Consider the following 25,426-nt stretch of genomic DNA (forward strand, 5'->3'; position numbering starts at 1 on the left):
ATTGTATTTTTCTCTGAAGAAATATATTTCGGGAAAAAAAATTAAAACAAGTAAAACAATATATATCATATTTGCTGGGTTGTGTTACAAAAAAATAATTTAGCTTTACCATTTAGCTTTACTCCTGTCCAGGTGTTATAAAATCAAACCAACCATGGATCAGTCTATAGAGGGGCAAGAGCAACCCAGTACTAGTGCTGAGGCTGCTGCCAGTCATACTACTTCACCTTCTACTAAAGGTGGTCAAGGGGAAAGAAGGTGTATGAAAGAGCACCTCAAATCTAAACAGCATTTCACAATTGTTTTACGCAATAAAATGCCTATTGCAGAATTTTCTAAAGTCAGGGCCAAATACAGTCAGGCATCTTCTGCAGTCTCGCATTCAACACCTAGATGTGTCTCCTTTAAAACAGACAAATCAGTGCCCCAAAAAAAACAGAAAAACACTAAGTCTGACAAACTGTGAGTTCATATACTTCACAAATCACCAAGGATAGTCTTTGTGTGTCCACATTAGATATGTTTGAGTCTGACATGTTCCAGACATGATGAATAATACATTTGTTAGGTGCCTTAAGCCCATTGGTAGCCTGGATTGTGGGGGCCCAAATAAACCAATCACTTCAACCTCAAAAGTGTCAGTCCCTGTCACTGAAGTGCTTGGTTTGTTAAACTGTGCATGTCCATGTCCTTGTTAATATACAACATAAGGGTGGGTGGGAGGCCCCAAGGACATTTCCATCTTGCACCACTTGTGGACTAGATGTAGGAGGGGGAAAAACACGGTGTTATCCTTCATACTCAGACTTTCTGGTGCACCTTATAAATATACTACAGAGGTGTGTTACCCAATTACGAAGGAGGAGGGAAGGGGGTTAGTATGGCCAGTGGTTCAGCTTACTAATATTTATTAGTGGGTAACATAGGCTACTTTGTGCAGCCATACAGTGCAACTATTCATTTTCTTGGCTTCTCTGTCAACCCTGTCAGTAATCCTTGGCTATTGACATTATTTATTGATTTTTGGCCTTTTCTCTTCTCAGTTGCTGCAAAACAGATTGCCAAATTTATTTCTATTTCTAATTTAATCACTTAATTAAATTAAGCAATTTCATTCAATTAATAAATCAACCAATCAATCAAACAATGAATACTTTACCTGCCTGCCACTATGTACTCCACCTCAATTTCTCTGTTCTGCTGTGACAGTGTTTCATAGATGTGATATAGTCTTTTAAAGTAACTGCCGTGTGTTTGTGCCGCTGCTCTATTGCTTAGTTTAGCCAGCCAGCCTTTGGATAATATTGGCGAACAATATTGTAAGCTGTGAGGTACTCAAAATTGACTGGAAACTATATGAGCAGCTGGGCTACCCTTCATGCACTATTTAGATGCCATATGCACAGTATTTACACAGTATTCATTAGAATACTTCCCTCCATACATGGGACACTGTGGGCTGTGAGTAGAACAGTGGGACAGTGTCCAAAAAAAAGGACTATCTAAATGAAATCAGGACAGTTGGTAGGTATGCTTGCTGATTGGCTTCTTTGCATTCCATGTATTGTGATTGGCCTGGCTCTACAGGGAATATAAATTATTATGCACATATTTGAGCAAATCGGTACCAAGTTGTGATTCAGTGAATTCAGCCACATGTTCATGTCACAGATGTGTTTGTCCGCGGAAATTGACTAGAGATCTTGGCTGGAGCAGTGTTAGAGGTAGTCGGACAGAAACTGGAAGGTCTAATATAGTTCTTTCTCACACATCATGGTAGGATATGTACAGAGTAGTGTTGGTTGAATAGGACTGATCTAAAGGAATCTGCAGACAGCAGGGACACAGGCGTGATAGTTTGATAGATATTACAAACCGAGGTTGAATTGGACGTACTACAAACCGGAACTGAAACGGAAGGCTATTGACGCCAGGAGTGAACCGAAATACAATGGAGCCGATACTGTACTGGAATGCACTGGACACTGAAATTGAACCGGAATTCACTGGACACCGGGACTGAACCAGAATGCACTGGACACCGGGATTCAACTGGAATGCACTGGGCACTAGGATTTAACTGGAATGCACTGGACACTGGGATTCAACTGGAATGCACTGGGCACTAGGATTTAACTGGAATGCACTGGACACTGGGATTCAACTGGAATGCACTGGACACTAGGATTTATCTGGAATGCACTGGACAACGGGATTTAACCTGAATGGACTGGACACCGGGATTGAACTGGAATGTACTAGATATCAGGATTGAACCGGAATGCACTGGACATCGGATTGAACCAAAATGCACCGGACACAGGGTTTTATGACTTCTGCACTGAAAATCTGTATGATGAAGTAGTAACTGCAGGAGATCACAAGTTAGCACACAGCAGGGCTGCAGACAACATTGCTCTGATGTATGCTGTTTGCAGAGAAGATCCCTAAATACCCCCTGCTCCTTTGTGATTGGCTGAGATCACTTCCGTGGAGAGTTCTGAACACTCTATTGGTGATTCAGCGGTCAGCTGACTCACTCCAATATGGCGGCTCCCATCAGCCGGCCCCAGCGGGAAGCATGTGCTGCTGCAGGCCGGACAGAGTTGCTTACCGGCATGGAGACAGCAGGGTCTACTCATGAAGCAGTGAAAAGAGTGTAGAAGTGAGGAGCCTGTGGAGAAGTTGCCCATGGCAACCGATCAGTTGCCCCGTACAATTGTATATTATGCAAATTATACATTTTACATCTATGCTGATTGATTGCCGGGGCAACTTCTCCACTGGCTCACTTCTTCACACTTTTTACTGTTTTATGAATAGACCCCAAAATCACGACGCCAGGGCCCGGAGCAGCAGGACAGGCAAGCAAGCATGCGGCAGTGGAGAACCTGATGCTTTGTGACAGTTCACTTTAAAAAAAATAAACCAAATAATTCTTGAGTGCACAAATTCATGAAAATGTCTACGGCTTTGTTGGAGGTAGGAATTTGGGCACAGTTGGAAAATAGGGTATATTTCTGTTAAACCATTTTCAGGGTGACTTTCCCTGGAAAATTTACTAAATCTAAAGGAATGAGCCAGCTAGCTTGTGGACTGTAAAACATCTGGGGTTATAGTCCCTCCGCACAGATTTAGGAAGTCAAATCATTACATCTTTTCAGTACTAACTAGCAATGTTTCAGAAAATAAATCTCGCTATATTCAGGGAGAGAGAGATTTACGAGCTGCCTTTCAGACCTTGTGATAGATTTAATTTTCTGTGACTAAATCAGAATTTTCCCTATGGAATATACCTGTGTACGTACGCACTTTCTGAAATTTCTATGACCCATTGAAATACAACTGGCCTTTTATGAGCCCAATGTGCATATCACGCTGCAAACAACTGCCTCATTTATATACTTGAAATCCAGTCAAATACAAGGGACAGTAGTTGACTGTAAAACAGGCGAAGCACGGAGCCTTGAGATGATATATTTAATTTTACATTGCAAAAAACATCTGTAATTTACAAGGCGCAGTGTTTTTCTGGTAGAGTACAGCGTGCATGACAGGAGCACAAAGCCCCTCAGTTTATATTATTTTAGTAGAGGAAAGTACGCAGCCGCTTTGACGCAATAGACTTTCCCTTTACATATTCATCACTTATTCTTTAAAAAAAAAAAAAAAACTTCAGAAAAAAAAAAAAAAAAAGATGAAAACAGCAGTGTGATAATAAATCACAGTGAGATTTGTTCATTTAAGCAAATGTGTGTGATGAAAGGTAGGCCAGTGGCTCAGCTGGCCCAAGAGAAGAGAATAAAAACTGATAACTCCTGTTAATGTTTCAGCAACACGCAAATGCGGCAAATCTGACTTATGATGTTCCATGCCTTTATTTGCGTCTATTTGCAGCACATGACCTAACAGGTCAGGATGGTTGTACCTGTTGGGAGCAAAATTTAGCATCGTCTGATATGGGGTCGATCAATAACAGACAGAAATGGATGAAGACCCCATGGGGACATATTGGTTTGGGCCCCCTTCCCCACTCCAATAAACCCAAAACATAAATAGTAGTACTTTCCGGGCACTAGGCAGGTATAAGTTCTAACCATGACATCAACAGGTAATTTGGAAGCCAGCACACTGAAAAGGGAAGACCATTTGAACAATAAAGGTTTTTCAATTATTGATGGTTTTGAAATAAAGTAAAATAAGTTTTTCCACCAAATGATAAGATGCCCATATGCTAAACAGCATTATGTAGGCAGTGCCATCACCCCCTGCTTTCTATCTTCCTTTTTGCCAGCCCAGTAAGGAGTGAAGATGCTCAAACTGGACATGTGTCATTTCTCAAATCATATCGAATCTTTACAAAAATTGTAAAATTGCAGCTGTGAGGCTAATTTTCCTCGCAAGACGTTGATCGTCTGCAGACCTACTACAGTATGTCAGACCCTCCATTGGGTACCTGTATTCTGCCATATTCATTGTAAAATACTGTTACTTACATACAAGCCCAGTGGCAAACGCAGGATTTGCATGGGGGGGTTTCCAGAACTGGGTGGAGCCAAGCACGGGGGTGGGGATTGAGGTGACCCAGTATATGATGGGTCCGTAAAACTAGTGTGTCTGTGTGTGTGTGTGTGTGTGTGTGTGTGTATATATATATATATATATATATGCATATATATATATACTTATCTACACACATATATATACACCGTATATACACCTCTATATATATATATATATATATATATATATATACATACACACACACACATATATATATATGTATATATATACATACATAGCATATTGAACATGCATATACGTATATACAGTACACATATATATATATACACCCATGTTTATACATATCATATGTGTGTGTGTATTTATATGTATGTATATACATGTGTATATAATGTATGCACATGGATATATATGTACTATAATTTAAAATAAAGTAAACTTTTATTAAGCACTTATAAGTACCACCAGGAAGACAGCAGGCATAATAATAGTCATGCAGAATAAAAACTAAAAAAAAAAAAAAAAAAATTTTTTTTTTTTTTTTTTAGTGAGGGGGGTTTCTGGGTACTCGGAAACCCCCCCTGCGTGCGCCACTGAAGCCTGTTACCCATAGTACACAAACATACATCTCATCGCTTATCTCAAAATATCTCCCAATCCGGCCCCTTCACTCTTCACAAGATCTACGCCTCTCATCCACACTCATTACTTGCTCCCATGCACGATTACAGGACTTTCTTCGGGCTGCACCCACTCTGTGGAATGCCCTACCACGTACAATAAGACTCTCCTCTAGTCTTCAAACCTTCAAGCGTTCCCTGAAAACTTATCTATTCAGACAAGCTTATCAAATTCCAGAACCGCTCACATTACCTTCACAGCTTTCCTATCCAATTATATCCCCACAGTACAGTCCTGACATGTCCTCCACATATTTTCTTTCTTCGCTCTCCCTTCCTCCTGACTCTGGTTCATCATTGCTGTGATGTGATATCATGCAGCCCACCAAGAACTTTTGCAATCTGGTAGACAACTATGTAATATATAGCACATATCCTTGTGTATCCATGCCTATTTCCCCATAGATTGTAAGCTTGCGAGCAGGGCCCTCCAACCTCTATGGCTGTTTGTTATTACCCAGTTTTTGTAAAGTGCAACAGAATTTGCTGCGTTATATAAGAAACTGTTAATAAATAAACAAATTGATTACATTTCTCAAATTTCTCATTGCTCAAAAACACTGAGCTAAATTTAAAAATGTCAAACAGGTCTGATCTTGTTTGAGGCCATTACACCATGTTTGAGACAGTTTGCAGGTTGGCCAGCTTAATTGGTGCCTGTACCTCGTACATGTTTGTGAATACTAACTGGTTGAAGTTTTATTAAATGTCAAACCAGTCTGAAATCTTTATTCATCTCTTGTTGGTAAGATGCCTGATGCAGAGAAGTGCACTGTCGGAACTCAGATGCAGCCAATTGACTTGCATGCTAATGAGTCATACCCAGGGACAGACTGGGGCTCTAAAACAGCCCTGGCATTATACCTTATGCGTACGCTGAAGGTGGGCACACATGAAAGGGGCATGGTCTTGCTGCATGGGGTCTTGGCCACATCTCACGGGGGCATGTCACCACATCTGTGTTTTACCACAAATCATGGGGGACTAGCCTTGTGGCATTCTCTCGCCTCTGTTGCCAAGCGGCTGTGGTGGGAATCGGAGCTGCTCGGTTGGACTCAGAGGGTGGACGAGGCCATTGGCCCAAATCTGGATATGGTCATATCCATCTCAGCAACTGCAGAGCAAGCCTACCCTCTGTATGTCCGCTCCTCTATGACTTCATACTAGATAGAAAAGTATAGTGGCCGACTAGGGGTAAACAACACTATATTCTGCTGTATTAAACATCCTAAAGAGGACAAGTGGAGCAACCAATCAGATTCTAGCTATCATTTTATACAATGACTAGATTAATGACAGCTACAATCTGATTGGTTTTTGTGGACAAAACCTCCACTTATCCTCTTTCATATGTTTGATATATCTCCCACATAATCACATGGCCATACAGTATGTGATATATCTCCCACATAGACACATGGCCATATGTTAGAGAAAAGGTGCATATAGACATTGATGATAAGGGTAGCTGCTACTGATTGGCTGATTAGGAGTTCATTGCTGAAGCTGATTGGTGCTTTCTTAATTCTCCACTAAATGTTTTGTCGAGGGATCTTCTAGACTTTAGTAAGGCATTTGACACTGTCCCACATCGCAGACTGCTAAATAAACTTGAAAGTGTGGGGGTGGATTATAAAATAGTTAAATGGATAAGAACCTGGTTGCAGGATAGAAAACAGACAGTTGTAGTAAATGGAGTGCAATCTATGGAGGGAAATGTTACCAGTGGAGTACCCCAGGGATCTGTACTCGGACCAGTTCTCTTTAATATCTTTGTTGGTGACATTGCAAATGGTATTGAATGGAAAGTATGCCTTTTTGCAGATGATACAAATATATGCAACAGGGTAGACACACCAGGAGGGGTAAAACAAATGACTGATGACCTAGCTAGGCTTGAAAAATGGTCAAGAACATGACAACTTCAGTTTAATGCTAAAAAAATGCAAAATCATGCACTTGGGTCTCATAAACCCAAAGGCTAAATATAGTATCAAGGGTACTATAATGGAAACTACTGAGGAGGAAAGGGATTTAGGAGTCACTATTTCAAGTGACTTAAAGGCAGGAAAGCAATGCAACAAAGCAATGAGAAAGGCAAGTCAGATGCTTGGTTGCATAGGGAGAGGAATCAGTAGCAGGAAAAGAGAAGTAATAATGCCACTGTATAGGTCATTGGTGCAGCCTCATCTGGAATACTGTGTCCAGTTCTGGAGACCATATCTCCAGAAGGATATAAATACATTAAAGAGTGTACAAAGAAGGGCAACTAAAATGGTGCATGGCCTACATCACAAAACTTACCCGGAAAAGCTAAAAGATCCTAACATGTATAGTATAGAGGAGAGAAGGGAAAGGGGAGACATGATAGAAACTTTCACATATACCAAAGGTTTTAACAAAGTTCAGGAGGGGAACATTCTTCAAAGGAAGAGAAGTATTAGAATTCGAGGACATACAATGAAACTGGAGGGAGGCGGGTTCAGGGGAAATTTAAGGAAAAATTATTTAACAGAAAGGGTAGTGGATGAGTGGAATAGCCTCCCATCAGAGGTGGTAGAGGCTAAGACAGTAGAGCAATTTAAACATGCTTGGGATAGGCATATGAATATCCTTACAAAGAATTAAGGTTCAAAAAGGGTTGAGATCAGTGGCGGAACTAGCGAGCGGTGGGCCCATGTGTGACAAAATGCTTTGGGCCCCCCCAATCTAAGTCTACCGCCTCACCCCTGGAGAGGATCTGGTGAGGGGGACCTGCTCAGGGCCAGAGAAATGGATACCTAGCAACAGTGCTGTAATTAGTCATTTTAGTGCTGTGTGCAAGAAATGGCATCGGAGCCCCGCCGCTCTATGTAAAACAGGGGCAGTGCGCGCCGCAGGCGCGCGCCAAAAATAGGGGCGTGGCTTCATGGGGAAGGGGTGTGGCCACAAAATAATACCAATTCACATAACGGTGCACAGTAGTCTCCATTATTCAAATTACGCCGCACGGTAGTACCACTACACCAGGTAGAGACCCTTTTACACATTATGGCGGACAGCTTCCCCTTTTTTACACATTACGGCAGACAGCGTCCCCCTTTTTACACATTACGGCAGACAGCGTCCCCTTTTTACACATTACGGCAGACAGCGTCCCTTTTTTTGCATATTACGGCAGACAGCGCCCCATTTATTTCACATTACGGCAGACAGCGTCCCATTTTTTACATATTACGGCAGACAGCGTCCCCTTTTTACACATTACGGCACACAGTGTCCCTTTTTTACACATTACAACAGACAGCGTCCCATTTTTACACATTACGGCAGACAGTGTCCCCTTTTTACACATTACGGCACACAGCGTCCCTTTTTTACACATTACAACAGACAGCGTCCCATTTTTACACATTACGGCAGACAGCGTCCCATTTTTTCCATATTACGTCAGACAGCGTCCCATTTATTACACATTACGGCAGACAGCGTCCCATGTTTTGCACATTGCAGCAGACAGCGTCCCATTTATTACACATTACGGCAGACAGCGTCCCATTTTTTGTATATAACGGCAGACAGCGTCCCATTTATTATACATTACGGCAGACAGCGTCCCATTTATTACACATTACGGCAGACAGCGTCCCATTTATTACACATTACGGCAGACAGCGTCCCATTTTTTCCATATTACGGCAGACAGCGTCCCATTTATTACACATTACGGCAGACAGCGTCCCATTTTTTGCATATTACGGCAGACAGCGTCCCATTTATTATACATTAGGGCAGACAGCGTCCAATGTTTTGCACATTACGGCAAACAGGATAGATAGATAGATAGATAGATAGATAGATAGATAGATAGATAGATAGATAGATAGATAGATAGATAGATAGATAGAATAGGCTCAGGCTCCTCGTGCAGCTTCTGTTCTGGCAGGGGAGAAGAAGGAGGAGGAGGGGTGGAGGAGGGAGCCGCAGCAGCGCTATGTCATTAGTAGAAGCGCTGCTGCTGCTGGAGCTCTCCTTTACCATAGGCTGCCCTCCGCCGCTGTGAATGCTGGGATGCGATGCGCATCCCAGCATTCACAGCGGCGGAGGGCAGCCTATGGTAAAGGAGAGGGCCAGCAGCAGCAGCGCTTCTACCAATTACACAGCGCTGCTGCGGCTCCCTCCTCCATCCCCCCTCCTCCTCCTCCCCCCCTGTAGCTGGTGCGCGCATCATCTCCTCGGCGGCGGCGGAACACAGCGGCAGCCAGGCGGCATGTAATGAGTCAGTTTGACTCATTACATGCCGTTCTGGCTGCGGGCCCCTTGACAGTTGCGGGCCCCAGTGCAAGGCACTGCCTGCACTGGCGCTAGTTCCGCCTCTGGTTGAGATTACCTAAAGGATAAATAAAGGGGCAGACTAGATGGGCCAAGTGGTTCTTATCTGCCGTCAAATTCTATGTTTCTATCTTACAGATCAGTTTTGTTTAGTTTTTTGCTGCTTTTATTTGCAATCCTATCATTTCATCATTTAGTTACAACTGTTACTAAATTGTTTTCATGTAAATCAGTCTCACAATTTGTAATCTACCTTTTTTTCTTAGACTTGACGAGGACTTGTACAATATTCTTAGTCATTTTTCAGAATTTCCGTGACAGAGAATACTGCCTAGATCTGTGCGTTTGAATTAGGGAAGCATAGAGTGAGATCTTTGTTGAGCGTATGACTTAACAATGAAACAAAATTCGGCTATTATGTGCAAGATCATGTCATTAGTATGGAAACATATGGGTCTGCTCTGAGTCAGGAAATGTGATATCACTCTCTGAGCTCTCCTTCCCCGATACTGGAAAGAATGGTTTACACTAAATGTGCGGTGCAGCCTATTTACCAGGAGTACAAAGGCAGAAGTATTTTTATTTAACGGCTACAATGGTTGTAACACGTTTTTATATAGAACAGAAACAGCACGTCAAGGAGAGGTATAATGCAAAAAATGATAATAAAATATTTTTTTATCCTAAACTTGCACTATTCCATTCTCCAAAGAAGGATGTAGCCAAAATGTTGACACTGACAATGTTGGCATTCATAATGTAAACAGTTAGGTCGGCATTATTAAAATGCAGACAGGCACTGTGTCAACATTCTGATTGTCGACAGGTGAAATGTTGACATTATTAGAATGTCAACATAAGGGTTAAACTGTGGGCAGGAGGGTTAGGCAGTGGTGGTGGGGTTTAGTGATAGGCACTAGAGGGAGGGTTAGAGATAGGGTTTAGGGTTAGGAGGATAGGGGAGAAATACTTAAGGAATGCTGGAGGATTGGAGCTCTGACCCAGAAGTCATGGTCACATGACCGCTGGGTCCCGGAAGATGCTGATGGTACCACTGCAGCCACCTGTAGCGGGAAAGTGACTGCTGGCTAACGAGGGACAATATGTCAAGTCAACCTTCTAACATGTCAACATTTCAACACTGTCTACATGATGAATATTGGCATGTTTAATGTCAACATTATAACTGTGTCGACATTCTCATGTCAACATATGTCACGCCCCTTCAATGATGATGTGGTTAAAACTTGTTAGAGTCAAGCCAGGGGCGTGGCCAGAACTTTGAAGGCCCCATAGCAACATATTGAAGGGGCCCCTGTCCAACGCTTCCAGTGAGAAGCATTTTCTCCTGCTGAGGAGAGTATGCTTCCTCTCCTCACCAATTGTTAATGTTATGCCCCATAGTAGTGCCCTACTTCATTTTCTGAATCATACAGTATATCACATGCCATCCAATCTCATGCCTGCCTACATTCACAGTTAGAAATGTGTGACCCGTTAGACCACACCCCCAAATTAAATAAACTATGGGTCTGTTGGCCAATATTTCATCTCGTCAGCTGTGATTATCAGGAGTTCTGTGCAAACATTATAAACTATATTAATCTGGAAGCATGTTTCTATTCGCAGACTAACACATGTCTTACTTTAATTCATGCACTGCTTCACTGCGGCAATTCAGCTGTAGATAAACCTGCTGAGTGTAAAGATCAACTTTATATCCCGTTCAACCACACTAGTTTATGATTCTGTATGGTGGAATGTGATCCTCACATATGTGAAATGCCTATATTTCTTGTAGTTAAAGTGACAGAATTATCCAGGCGAAGCGTAGCACTGCTGGAAGCATGTTCCAAGCTGTGTTATAAAAACATTACCTTCACACACCATGCCATATAAACCCTCCAGGAAAAGATAAACAGAGCTGGCGTTATGGGAGTGTGCTGCTTAAGGCTTTACGGATAATTTTTTATTTTTAATGTCTAGAATATCCCAATTTTTTGTCTGCAAGGGCAGCCGCCATGTTGGTCTCCGGTGACATATGCACCGGCTGATGTCCGTGCATGATCATTGGCTGCCGGGGAGCCGAAGCAGGAAGCCTTCTGCAACCTCAGTGCTTCCAGCTCTTCGTCAGGACTGGCTCTTATCAAAGCCCGTCTCCTGGTAACAGTATTTTAGTAAATTCGCTTAAACATATTAATTTTCAGTGTGAATTTCAGCTAAATATATATTTATCACATGCACATTAAAAATGCGGATTGTGGTAAATATCCCCCTAGGTACCCAAATGGGTTGGAGTCTGTAAAATACAAAGAGTAACAGACACAAAAAGTAGAGATGAGCGGGTTCGGTTCCTCGGAATCCGAACCCGCCCGAACTTCAGGTTTTTTTACACGGGGCCGAGCGACTCGGATCTTCCCGCCTTGCTCGGTTAACCCGAGCGCGCCCGAACGTCATCATCCCGCTGTCGGATTCTCGCGAGGCTCGTATTCTATCGCGAGACTCGGATTCTATATAAGGAGCCGCGCGTCGCCGCCATTTTCACACGTGCATTGAGATTGATAGGGAGAGGACGTGGCTGGCGTCCTCTCCGTTTAGACTAGAGTACTAGAGAGAGACACAAATTTTGGGGAGCATATTATTAGGAGGAGTACTACTTGCTGCTGATAGTGTGACCAGTGACCACCAGTTTAATTAATCCGTTCTCTGCCTGAAAAAAAACGATACACAGTGTGACACAGTCACATACCATATCTGTGCTCAGCCCAGTGTGCTGCATCATATGTAATACTGTATATCATTATCTGACTGTGCTGAGTGCTCACTGCTCACACAGCTTAATTGTGGGGGAGACTGGGGAGCAGTTATAGCAGGAGTACATATTTTAAGTACAGTGCACACTTTTGCTGCCAGAGTGCCACTGCCAGTGTGACTGACCAGTGACCACTGACCACCAGTTTTGTGATTGTCTGCTGACCACCAGTATATTGTGATTGTCTGCCTGAAAAAGTTAAACACTCGTCGTGTGGTGTTTTTATAAACGCATTCTGCAGACAGTGTCCAGCAGGTCCGTCATTACATAATATATACCTGTCCGGCTGCAGTACTAGTGTGATATATATATATTTTAATTTTATCTCATTATCATCCAGTCTATATTAGCAGCAGACACAGTACGGTAGTCCACGGCTGTAGCTACCTCTGTGTCGGCAGTCGCTCGTCCATCCATAATTGTATACCACCTACCCGTGTTTTTTTTTTTTTTCTATCTTCTTGATACTAGTAGCTTACTTTAGGAGTCTGCAGTGCTGACAGACAGTGTCCAGCAGGTCCGTCATTACATAATATATACCTGTCCGGCTGCAGTACTAGTGTGATATATATATATATATATTTTAATTTTATCTCATTATCATCCAGTCTATATTAGCAGCAGACACAGTACGGTAGTCCACGGCTGTAGCTACCTCTGTGTCGGCAGTCGCTCGTCCATCCATAATTGTATACCACCTACCCGTGTTTTTTTTTTTCTATCTTCTTGATACTAGTAGCTTACTTTAGGAGTCTGCAGTGCTGACAGACAGTGTCCAGCAGGTCCGTCATTACATAATATATACCTGTCCGGCTGCAGTACTAGTGTGATATATATATATATATATTTTAATTTTATCTCATTATTATCCAGTCTATATTAGCAGCAGACACAGTACGGTAGTCCATGGCTGTAGCTACCTCTGTGTCGGCAGTCGCTCGTCCATCCATAATTGTATACCACCTACCCGTGGTTTTTTTTTTTTTCTATCTTCTTGATACTAGTAGCTTACTTTAGGAGTCTGCAGTGCTGAGTCTGACAGACAGTGTCCAGCAGGTCCGTCATTACATAATATATACCTGTCCGGCTGCAGTACTAGTGTGATATATATATATATTTTAATTTTATCTCATTATCATCCAGTCTATATTAGCAGCAGACACAGTACGGTAGTCCACGGCTGTAGCTACCTCTGTGTCGGCAGTCGCTCGTCATCCATAAGTATACTAGTATCCATCCATCTCCATTGTTTACCTGAGGTGCCTTTTAGTTGTGCCTATTAAAATATGGAGAACAAAAATGTTGAGGTTCCAAAAATAGGGAAAGATCAAGATCGACTTCCACCTCGTGCTGAAGCTGCTGCCACTAGTCATGGCCGAGATGATGAAATGCCAGCAATGTCGTCTGCCAAGGCCGATGCCCAATGTCATAGTACAGAGCATGTAAAATCCAAAACACCAAATATCAGTAAAAAAAGGACTAAAAAATCTAAAATAAAATTGTCGGAGGAGAAGCGTAAACTTGCCAATATGCCATTTACCACACGGAGTGGCAAGGAACGGCTGAGGCCCTGGCCTATGTTCATGGCTAGTGGTTCAGCTTCACATGAGGATGGAAGCACTCAGCCTCTCGCTAGAAAAATGAAAAGACTTAAGCTGGCAAAAGCACAGCAAAGAACTGTGCGTTCTTCGAAATCCCAAATCCACAAGGAGAGTCCAATTGTGTCGGTTGCGATGCCTGACCTTCCCAACACTGGACGTGAAGAGCATGCGCCTTCCACCATTTGCACGCCCCCTGCAAGTGCTGGAAGGAGCACCCGCAGTCCAGTTCCTGATAGTCAGATTGAAGATGTCAGTGTTGAAGTACACCAGGATGAGGAGGATATGGGTGTTGCTGGCGCTGGGGAGGAAATTGACCAGGAGGATTCTGATGGTGAGGTGGTTTGTTTAAGTCAGGCACCCGGGGAGACACCTGTTGTCCGTGGGAGGAATATGGCCATTGACATGCCTGGTGAAAATACCAAAAAAATCAGCTCTTCGGTGTGGAAGTATTTCAACAGAAATGCGGACAACATTTGTCAAGCCGTGTGTTGCCTTTGTCAAGCTGTAATAAGTAGGGGTAAGGACGTTAACCACCTCGGAACATCCTCCCTTATACGTCACCTGCAGCGCATTCATAATAAGTCAGTGACAAGTTCAAAAACTTTGGGCGACAGCGGAAGCAGTCCACTGACCAGTAAATCCCTTCCTCTTGTAACCAAGCTCACGCAAACCACCCCACCAACTCCCTCAGTGTCAATTTCCTCCTTCCCCAGGAATGCCAATAGTCCTGCAGGCCATGTCACTGGCAATTCTGACGAGTCCTCTCCTGCCTGGGATTCCTCCGATGCATCCTTGCGTGTAACGCCTACTGCTGCTGGCGCTGCTGTTGTTGCTGCTGGGAGTCGATGGTCATCCCAGAGGGGAAGTCGTAAGCCCACTTTTACTACTTCCACCAAGCAATTGACTGTCCAACAGTCCTTTGCGAGGAAGATGAAATATCACAGCAGTCATCCTGTTGCAAAGCGGATAACTGAGGCCTTGACAACTATGTTGGTGTTAGACGTGCGTCCGGTATCCGCCGTTAGTTCACAGGGAACTAGACAATTTCTTGAGGTAGTGTGCCCCCGTTACCAAATACCATCTAGGTTCCACTTCTCTAGGCAGGCGATACCGAGAATGTACACGGACGTCAGAAAAAGACTCACCAGTGTCCTAAAAAATGCAGTTGTACCCAATGTCCACTTAACCACGGACATGTGGACAAGTGGAGCAGGGCAGGGTCAGGACTATATGACTGTGACAGCCCACTGGGTAGATGTATGGACTCCCGCCGCAAGAACAGCAGCGGCGGCACCAGTAGCAGCATCTCGCAAACGCCAACTCTTTCCTAGGCAGGCTACGCTTTGTATCACCGGTTTCCAGAATACGCACACAGCTGAAAACCTCTTACGGCAACTGAGGAAGATCATCGCGGAATGGCTTACCCCAATTGGACTCTCCTGTGGATTTGTGGCATCGGACAACGCCAGCAATATTGTGTGTGCATTAAATATGGGCAAATTCCAGCACGTCCCATGTATTGCACATACCTTGAATTTGGTGGTGCAGAATTATTTAAAAAACGAGAGGGGCGTGCAAGAGATGCTGTCGGTGGCCAGAAGAATTGCGGGACACTTTCGGCGTACAGGCACCACGTACAGAAGACTGGAGCACCACCAAAAACGCCTGAACCTGCCCTGCCATCATCTGAAGCAAGAAGTGGTAACGAGGTGGAATTCAACCCTATATATGCTTCAGAGGTTGGAGGAGCAGCAAAAGGCCATTCAAGCCTATACAATTGAGCACGATATAGGAGGTGGAATGCACCTGTCTCAAGCGCAGTGGAGAATGATTTCAATGTTGTGCAAGGTTCTGCTGCCCTTTGAACTTGCCACACGTGAAGTCAGTTCAGACACTGCCAGCCTGAGTCAGGTCATTCCCCTCATCAGGCTTTTGCAGAAGAAGCTGGAGACATTGAAGGAGGAGCTAACACAGAGCGATTCCGCTAGGCATGTGGGACTTGTGGATGGAGCCCTTAATTCGCTTAACAAGGATTCACGGGTGGTCAATCTGTTGAAATCAGAGCACTACATTTTGGCCACCGTGCTCGATCCTAGATTTAAAACCTACCTTGGATCTCTCTTTCCGGCACACACAAGTCTGCTGGGGTTCAAAGACCTGCTGGTGAGAAAATTGTCAAGTCAAGCGGAACGCGACCTGTCAACTAGAGATGAGCGGGTTCGGTTCCTCGGAATCCGAACCCGCCCGAACTTCATGTTTTTTTACACGGGTCCGAGCGACTCGGATCTTCCCGCCTTGCTCGGTTAACCCGAGCGCGCCCGAACGTCATCATCACGCTGTCGGATTCTCGCGAGGCTCGGATTCTATCGCGAGACTCGGATTCTATATAAGGAGCCGCGCGTCGCCGCCATTTTTCACACGTGCATTGAGATTCATAGGGAGAGGACGTGTCTGGCGTCCTCTCCGTTTATAGAGATTCGAGAAGAGAGTGAGACAGAGAGAGACACAGTAGTAATTTGGGGAGCATTAGGAGGAGTACTACTACTACTAGTACTTGCTGAAGTGATAGAGAGAGATAGTGTGACTGTATTATCTGACTTGTGGGGGAGACACTGACAGTGGGGAGCAGTTAGAGTCTGAGAGCAGGACTCAGGACTCAGGAGTACATATAACGTACAGTGCACACTTTTGCTGCCAGAGTGCCAGCCACACTGCCATTGTTTGTGACCACACTGACCACCAGTATAATATATATTGTGATTGTCTGCTTAGGACTCAGGAGTACTACTTGCAAGTTGCTGATAGTGTGACCAGTGACCTGACCACCAGTTTAATAAATCACCACCAGTTTGAGTTTAATATATATTATATATATATATATAATTGTATATAATATATATATAATATTGTATACCACCTAGCACCTACCCGTGTTTTTTTTTTTTTCTTTCTTCTTTATACATACTACTATAGTAGCTTACTGTAGCAGTCTGCGGTGCTGCTGAGCTGACAGTGTCCAGCAGGTCCGTCATCAGTCATTACATAATAAATATATAATATATACCTGTCCGGCTGCAGTACTAGTGATATTATATATACATATATATTGATTTCATCTCATTATCATCCAGTCTATATTAGCAGCAGACACAGTACGTTAGTCCACGGCTGTAGCTACCTCTGTGTCGGCACTCGGCAGTCCATCCATAATTGTATACCACCTACCCGTGGTTGCTGTTTTTTTCTTTCTTCTTTATACATACTACTATAGTAGCTTACTGTAGCAATCTGCGGTGCTGCTGAGCTGACAGTGTCCAGCAGGTCCGTCATCAGTCATTACATAATAAATATATAATATATACCTGTCCGGCTGCAGTAATAGTGATATTATATATACATATATATTGATTTCATCTCATTATCATCCAGTCTATATTAGCAGCAGACACAGTACGTTAGTCCACGGCTGTAACTACCTCTGTGTCGGCACTCGGCAGTCCATCCATAATTGTATACCACCTACCCGTGGTTGTTGTTTTTTTCTTTCTTCTTTATACATACTACTATAGTAGCTTACTGTAGCAGTCTGCGGTGCTGCTGAGCTGACAGTGTCCAGCAGGTCCGTCATCAGTCATTACATAATAAATATATAATATATACCTGTCCGGCTGCAGTACTAGTGATATTATATATACATATATATTGATTTCATCTCATTATCATCCAGTCTATATTAGCAGCAGACACAGTACGTTAGTCCACGGCTGTAGCTACCTCTGTGTCGGCACTCGGCAGTCCATCCATAATTGTATACCACCTACCCGTGGTTGTTGTTTTTTTCTTTCTTCTTTATACATACTACTATAGTAGCTTACTGTAGCAGTCTGCGGTGCTGCTGAGCTGACAGTGTCCAGCAGGTCCGTCATCAGTCATTACATAATAAATATATAATATATACCTGTCCGGCTGCAGTACTAGTGATATTATATATACATATATATTGATTTCATCTCATTATCATCCAGTCTATATTATCAGCAGACACAGTACGTTAGTCCACGGCTGTAGCTACCTCTGTGTCGGCACTCGGCAGTCCATCCATAATTGTATACCACCTACCCGTGGTTGTTGTTTTTTTCTTTCTTCTTTATACATACTACTATAGTAGCTTACTGTAGCAGTCTGCGGTGCTGCTGAGCTGACAGTGTCCAGCAGGTCCGTCATCAGTCATTACATAATAAATATATAATATATACCTGTCCGGCTGCAGTACTAGTGATATTATATATACATATATATTGATTTCATCTCATTATCATCCAGTCTATATTAGTAGCAGACACAGTACGGTAGTCCACGGCTGTAGCTACCTCTGTGTTGGCACTCGGCAGTCCATCCATAAGTATACTAGTATCCATCCATCTCCATTGTTTACCTGAGGTGCCTTTTAGTTGTCCCTATTAAAATATGGAGAACAAAAATGTTGAGGTTCCAAAATTAGGGAAAGATCAAGATCCACTTCCACCTCGTGCTGAAGCTGCTGCCACTAGTCATGGCCGAGACGATGAAATGCCAGCAACGTCGTCTGCCAAGGCCGATGCCCAATGTCATAGTACAGAGCATGTAAAATCCAAAACACCAAATATCAGTAAAAAAAGGACTCCAAAACCTAAAATAAAATTGTCGGAGGAGAAGCGTAAACTTGCCAATATGCCATTTACCACACGGAGTGGCAAGGAACAGCTGAGGCCCTGGCCTATGTTCATGGCTAGTGGTTCAGCTTCACATGAGGATGGAAGCACTCAGCCTCTCGCTAGAAAAATGAAAAGACTCAAGCTGGCAAAAGCACCGCAAAGAACTGTGCGTTCTTCGAAATCCCAAATCCACAAGGAGAGTCCAATTGTGTCGGTTGCGATGCCTGACCTTCCCAACACTGGACGTGAAGAGCATGCGCCTTCCACCATTTGCACGCCCCCTGCAAGTGCTGGAAGGAGCACCCGCAGTCCAGTTCCTGATAGTCAGATTGAAGATGTCAGTGTTGAAGTACACCAGGATGAGGAGGATATGGGTGTTGCTGGCGCTGGGGAGGAAATTGACCAGGAGGATTCTGATGGTGAGGTGGTTTGTTTAAGTCAGGCACCCGGGGAGATACCTGTTGTCCGTGGGAGGAATATGGCCATTGACATGCCTGGTGAAAATACCCAAAAAATCAGCTCTTCGGTGTGGAAGTATTTCAACAGAAATGCGGACAACAGGTGTCAAGCCGTGTGTTGCCTTTGTCAAGCTGTAATAAGTAGGGGTAAGGACTTTAACCACCTCGGAACATCCTCCCTTATACGTCACCTGCAGCGCATTCATAATAAGTCAGTGACAAGTTCAAAAACTTTGGGTGACAGCGGAAGCAGTCCACTGACCAGTAAATCCCTTCCTCTTGTAACCAAGCTCACGCAAACCACCCCACCAACTCCCTCAGTGTCAATTTCCTCCTTACCCAGGAATGCCAATAGTCCTGCAGGCCATGTCACTGGCAATTCTGACGAGTCCTCTCCTGCCTGGGATTCCTCCGATGCATCCTTGAGTGTAATGCCTACTGCTGCTGGCGCTGCTGTTGTTGCTGCTGGGAGTCGATCGTCATCCCAGAGGGGAAGTCGGAAGACCACTTGTACTACTTCCAGTAAGCAATTGACTGTCCAACAGTCCTTTGCGAGGAAGATGAAATATCACAGCAGTCATCCTGCTGCAAAGCGGATAACTGAGGCCTTGACAACTATGTTGGTGTTAGACGTGCGTCCGGTATCCGCCGTTAGTTCACAGGGAACTAGACAATTTATTGAGGCAGTGTGCCCCCGTTACCAAATACCATCTAGGTTCCACTTCTCTAGGCAGGCGATACCGAGAATGTACACGGACGTCAGAAAAAGATTCACCAGTGTCCTAAAAAATGCAGTTGTACCCAATGTCCACTTAACCACGGACATGTGGACAAGTGGAGCAGGGCAGGGTCAGGACTATATGACTGTGACAGCCCACTGGGTAGATGTATGGACTCCCGCCGCAAGAACAGCAGCGGCGGCACCAGTAGCAGCATCTCGCAAACGCCAACTCTTTCCTAGGCAGGCTACGCTTTGTATCACCGCTTTCCAGAATACGCACACAGCTGAAAACCTCTTACGGCAACTGAGGAAGATCATCGCGGAATGGCTTACCCCAATTGGACTCTCCTGTGGATTTGTGGCATCGGACAACGCCAGCAATATTGTGTGTGCATTAAATATGGGCAAATTCCAGCACGTCCCATGTTTTGCACATACCTTGAATTTGGTGGTGCAGAATTTTTTTAAAAACGACAGGGGTGTGCAAGAGATGCTGTCGGTGGCCAGAAGAATTGCGGGACACTTTCGGCGTACAGGCACCACGTACAGAAGACTGGAGCACCACCAAAAACAACTGAACCTGCCCTGCCATCATCTGAAGCAAGAAGTGGTAACGAGGTGGAATTCAACCCTCTATATGCTTCAGAGGTTGGAGGAGCAGCAAAAGGCCATTCAAGCCTATACAATTCAGCACGATATAGGAGGTGGAATGCACCTGTCTCAAGCGCAGTGGAGAATGATTTCAACGTTGTGCAAGGTTCTGATGCCCTTTGAACTTGCCACACGTGAAGTCAGTTCAGACACTGCCAGCCTGAGTCAGGTCATTCCCCTCATCAGGCTTTTGCAGAAGAAGCTGGAGACATTGAAGGAGGAGCTAACACAGAGCGATTCCGCTAGGCATGTGGGACTTGTGGATGGAGCCCTTAATTCGCTTAACAAGGATTCACGGGTGGTCAATCTGTTGAAATCAGAGCACTACATTTTGGCCACCATGCTCGATCCTAGATTTAAAGCCTACCTTGGATCTCTCTTTCCGGCAGACACAAGTCTGCTGGGGTTCAAAGACCTGCTGGTGAGAAAATTGTCAAGTCAAGCGGAACGCGACCTGTCAACATCTCCTCCTTCACATTCTCCCGCAGCTGGGGGTGCGAGGAAAAGGCTCAGAATTCCGAGCCCACCCGCTGGCGGTGATGCAGGGCAGTCTGGAGCGACTGCTGATGCTGACATCTGGTCCGGACTGAAGGACCTGACAACGATTACGGACATGTCGTCTACTGTCACTGCATATGATTCTCTCCCCATTGAAAGAATGGTGGAGGATTATATGAGTGACCGCATCCAAGTAGGCACTTCAGACAGTCCGTACTTATACTGGCAGGAAAAAGAGGCAATTTGGAGGCCCTTGCACAAACTGGCTTTATTCTACCTAAGTTTCCCTCCCACAAGTGTGTACTCCGAAAGAGTGTTTAGTGCCGCCGCTCACCTTGTCAGCAATCGGCGTACGAGGTTACTTCCAGAAAATGTGGAGAAGATGATGTTCATTAAAATGAATTATAATCAATTCCTCCGTGGAGACATTGACCAGCAGCAATTGCCTCCACAAAGTACACAGGGAGCTGAGATGGTGTATTCCAGTGGGGACGAATTGATAATCTGTGAGGAGGGGGATGTACACGGTGATATATCGGAGGATGATGATGAGGTGGACATCTTGCCTCTGTAGAGCCAGTTTGTGCAAGGAGAGATTAATTGCTTCTTTTTAGGTGGGGGTCCAAACCAACCCGTCATTTCAGTCACAGTCGTGTGGCAGACCCTGTCACTGAAATGATGGGTTGGTTAAAGTGTGCATGTCCTGTTTATACAACATAAGGGTGGGTGGGAGGGCCCAAGGACAATTCCATCTTGCACCTCTTTTTTCTTTCATTTTTATTTGCGTCATATGCTGTTTGGGGAGTGTTTTTTGGAAGGGCCATCCTGCGTGACACTGCAGTACCACTCCTAGATGGGCCCGGTGTTTGTGTCGGCCACTAGGGTCGCTAAGCTTAGTCACACAGCTACCTCATTGCGCCTCTTTTTTTCTTTGCGTCATGTGCTGTTTGGGGAGGGTTTTTTGGAAGGGACATCCTGCGTGACACTGCAGTGCCACTCCTAGATGGGCCCGGTGTTTGTGTCGGCCACTAGGGTCGCTTATCTTACTCACACAGCTACCTCATTGCGCCTCTTTTTTTCTTTGCGTCATGTGCTGTTTGGGGAGGGTTTTTTGGAAGGGACATCCTGCGTGACACTGCAGTGCCACTCCTAGATGGGCCAGGTGTTTGTGTCGGCCACTAGGGTCGCTTAGCTTACTCACACAGCTACCTCATTGCGCCTCTTTTTTTCTTCTTTGCGTCATGTTCTGTTTGGGGAGTGTTTTTTGGAAGGGACATCCTGCGTGACACTGCAGTGCCACTCCTAGATGGGCCAGGTGTTTGTGTCGGCCACTAGGGTCGCTTAACTTAGTCCTCCAGCGACCTCGGTGCAAATTTTAGGACTAAAAATAATATTGTGAGGTGTGAGGTATTCAGAATAGACTGAAAATGAGTGGAAATTATGGTTTTTGAGGTTAATAATACTTTGGGATCAAAATGACCCCCAAATTCTATGATTTAAGCTGTTTTTAGGGTTTTTTGAAAAAAACACCCGAATCCAAAACACACCCGAATCCGACAAAAAAAATTCGGTGAGGTTTTGCCAAAACGCGGTCGAACCCAAAACACGGCCGCGGAACCGAACCCAAAACCAAAACACAAAACCCGAAAAATTTCAAGTGCACATCTCTACTGTCAACATCTCCTCCTTCACATTCTCCCGCAACTGGGGGTGCGAGGAAAAGGCTCAGAATTCCGAGCCCACCCGCTGGCGGTGATGCAGGGCAGTCTGGAGCGACTGCTGATGCTGACATCTGGTCCGGACTAAAGGACCTGACAACGATTACGGACATGTCGTCTACTGTCACTGCATATGATTCTCTCCCCATTGAAAGAATGGTGGAGGATTATATGAGTGACCGCATCCAAGTAGGCACGTCAGACAGTCCGTACTTATACTGGCAGGAAAAAGAGGCAATTTGGAGGCCCTTGCACAAACTGGCTTTATTCTACCTAAGTTGCCCTCCCACAAGTGTGTACTCCGAAAGAGTGTTTAGTGCCGCCGCTCACCTTGTCAGCAATCGGCGTACGAGGTTACTTCCAGAAAATGTGGAGAAGATGATGTTCATTAAAATGAATTATAATCAATTCCTCCGTGGAGACATTGACCAGCAGCAATTGCCTCCACAAAGTACACAGGGAGCTGAGATGGTGGATTCCAGTGGGGACGAATTGATAATCTGTGAGGAGGGGGATGTACACGGTGATATATCGGAGGATGATGATGAGGTGGACATCTTGCCTCTGTAGAGCCAGTTTGTGCAAGGAGAGATTAATTGCTTCTTTTTTGGTGGGGGTCCAAACCAACCCGTCATTTCAGTCACAGTCGTGTGGCAGACCCTGTCACTGAAATGATGGGTTGGTTAAAGTGTGCATGTCCTGTTTATACAACATAAGGGTGGGTGGGAGGGCCCAAGGACAATTCCATCTTGCACCTTTTTCTTTCATTTTTCTTTGCGTCATGTGCTGTTTGGGGAGTATTTTTTTGAAGGGCCATCCTGCGTGACACTGCAGTGCCACTCCTAGATGGGCCAGGTGTTTGTGTCGGCCACTAGGGTCGCTTATCTTACTCACACAGCTACCTCATTGCGCCTCTTTTTTTCTTTGCGTCATGTGCTGTTTGGGGAGTGTTTTTTGGAAGGGCAATCCTGCGTGACACTGCAGTGCCACTCCTAGATGGGCCGGGTGTTTGTGTCGGCCACTAGGGTCGCTTATCTTACTCACACAGCTACCTCATTGCGCCTCTTTTTTTCTTTGCGTCATGTGCTGTTTGGGGAGTGTTTTTTGGAAGGGCAATCCTGCGTGACACTGCAGTGCCACTCCTAGATGGGCCGGGTGTTTGTGTCGGCCACTAGGGTCGCTTATCTTACTCACACAGCTACCTCATTGCGCCTCTTTTTTTCTTTGCGTCATGTGCTGTTTGGGGAGTGTTTTTTGGAAGGGCCATCCTGCGTGACACTGCAGTGCCACTCCTAGATGGGCCAGGTGTTTGTGTCGGCCACTAGGGTCGCTTAGCTTACTCACACAGCTACCTCGGTGCAAATTTTAGGACTAAAAATAATATTGTGAGGTGTGAGGTGTTCAGAATAGACTGAAAATGAGTGGAAATTATGGTTTTTGAGGTTAATAATACTTTGGGATCAAAATGACCCCCAAATTCTATGATTTAAGCTGTTTTTTAGTGTTTTTTGAAAAAAACACCCGAATCCAAAACACACCCGAATCCGACAAAAAAAATTCGGTGAGGTTTTGCCAAAACGCGGTCGAACCCAAAACACGGCCGCGGAATCGAACCCAAAACCAAAACACAAAAAATTTCAAGTGCACATCTCTAACAAAAAGGACGTTTTATTTTATTGAAAAGTGCATGTGCATGTGCCCCATGCCCAGTGACGTAACTAGGGGTCCACAGTCACTGCGAGCGCTTGGAGGCGCGCAGGGCTATGGGGCGTCTTAGCCGCCACTGATTCTGTTTTGGGAAGAAGGGACACGGAGGGCACAGCGCGTGCCTCTCATGTGTGTCCCTCCTGGGTCTCCAGCGGCAGCGGTGTGTCTGTTAAATGAAGAGCCCGTATGTGAGCTCTGATTGGCTCACGAATCGGCACTTCATTTGACAGACACACCACTGCCGCCGGAGATGCAAGAAGGACACACAGGAGAGGCGCGCGCTGTGCCCTCCGTGTCCGTTCTTCCCAAAACAGCACAGCAGCGGGGGAGTCCAGGGAAGGGGGGTTGTACGTGTCACTGGGGGAGCATATTTGGCAATGGGGGGGCATGTTTGGCACTTGGGGGGCCAAGTTTGGAACTGGGGGAACATATTTGGAATTGGGGGGGCATATTTGGCACTGGGGGAACATATTTGGCACTTGGTGGGGCATGTTTGGCACTGGGGCAGCATATTTGGCACTTAAAAAACCCCCAGAAGAACTCTCACAAAATCTCTCGTTTTCTGATTCTCACGCCCTATTGCATTCCCCCCACAGTGTTGCTGCAGTTTTAGGGGTTTTGCATAAATGGGTGTGATTTCACTGTGGGCAACAAAGCAGAGTTAACAAGGGGCTTAGAATAAGAACAGTGATAAACAATGACAGGGAAATGGTTTTCAATGGCTGCAGAGGGTGTGGCACAAAAGGTTGAGATTCAGAATGTCGACATACATGTTACAGTATGTTGACCTGTGCACTGCTGACATTCACAATGTTGACTTGCCACAATGTCAACATTGTAAATGTAAACACTCGGCATGTCATCATAGCGTATTTTAGCTTATTTGAGCCCTAACTCTATCCTAAAGGTAGCATAACCCTAACCTTTAATGGCACAATAGTCTGACCCCAAACCTAACAGTAAAATGGATTGGACATACATACAGTATATATATTTTTTATGTATGTATGTATGTGTGGGATGGCATTGTGATCCAGGCGCTTGGGATGCC

The sequence above is a fragment of the Pseudophryne corroboree genome, chromosome 1, assembly GCF_028390025.1.
Source record: "Pseudophryne corroboree isolate aPseCor3 chromosome 1, aPseCor3.hap2, whole genome shotgun sequence".
In the NCBI taxonomy this organism is placed as follows: Eukaryota; Metazoa; Chordata; class Amphibia; order Anura; family Myobatrachidae; genus Pseudophryne; species Pseudophryne corroboree.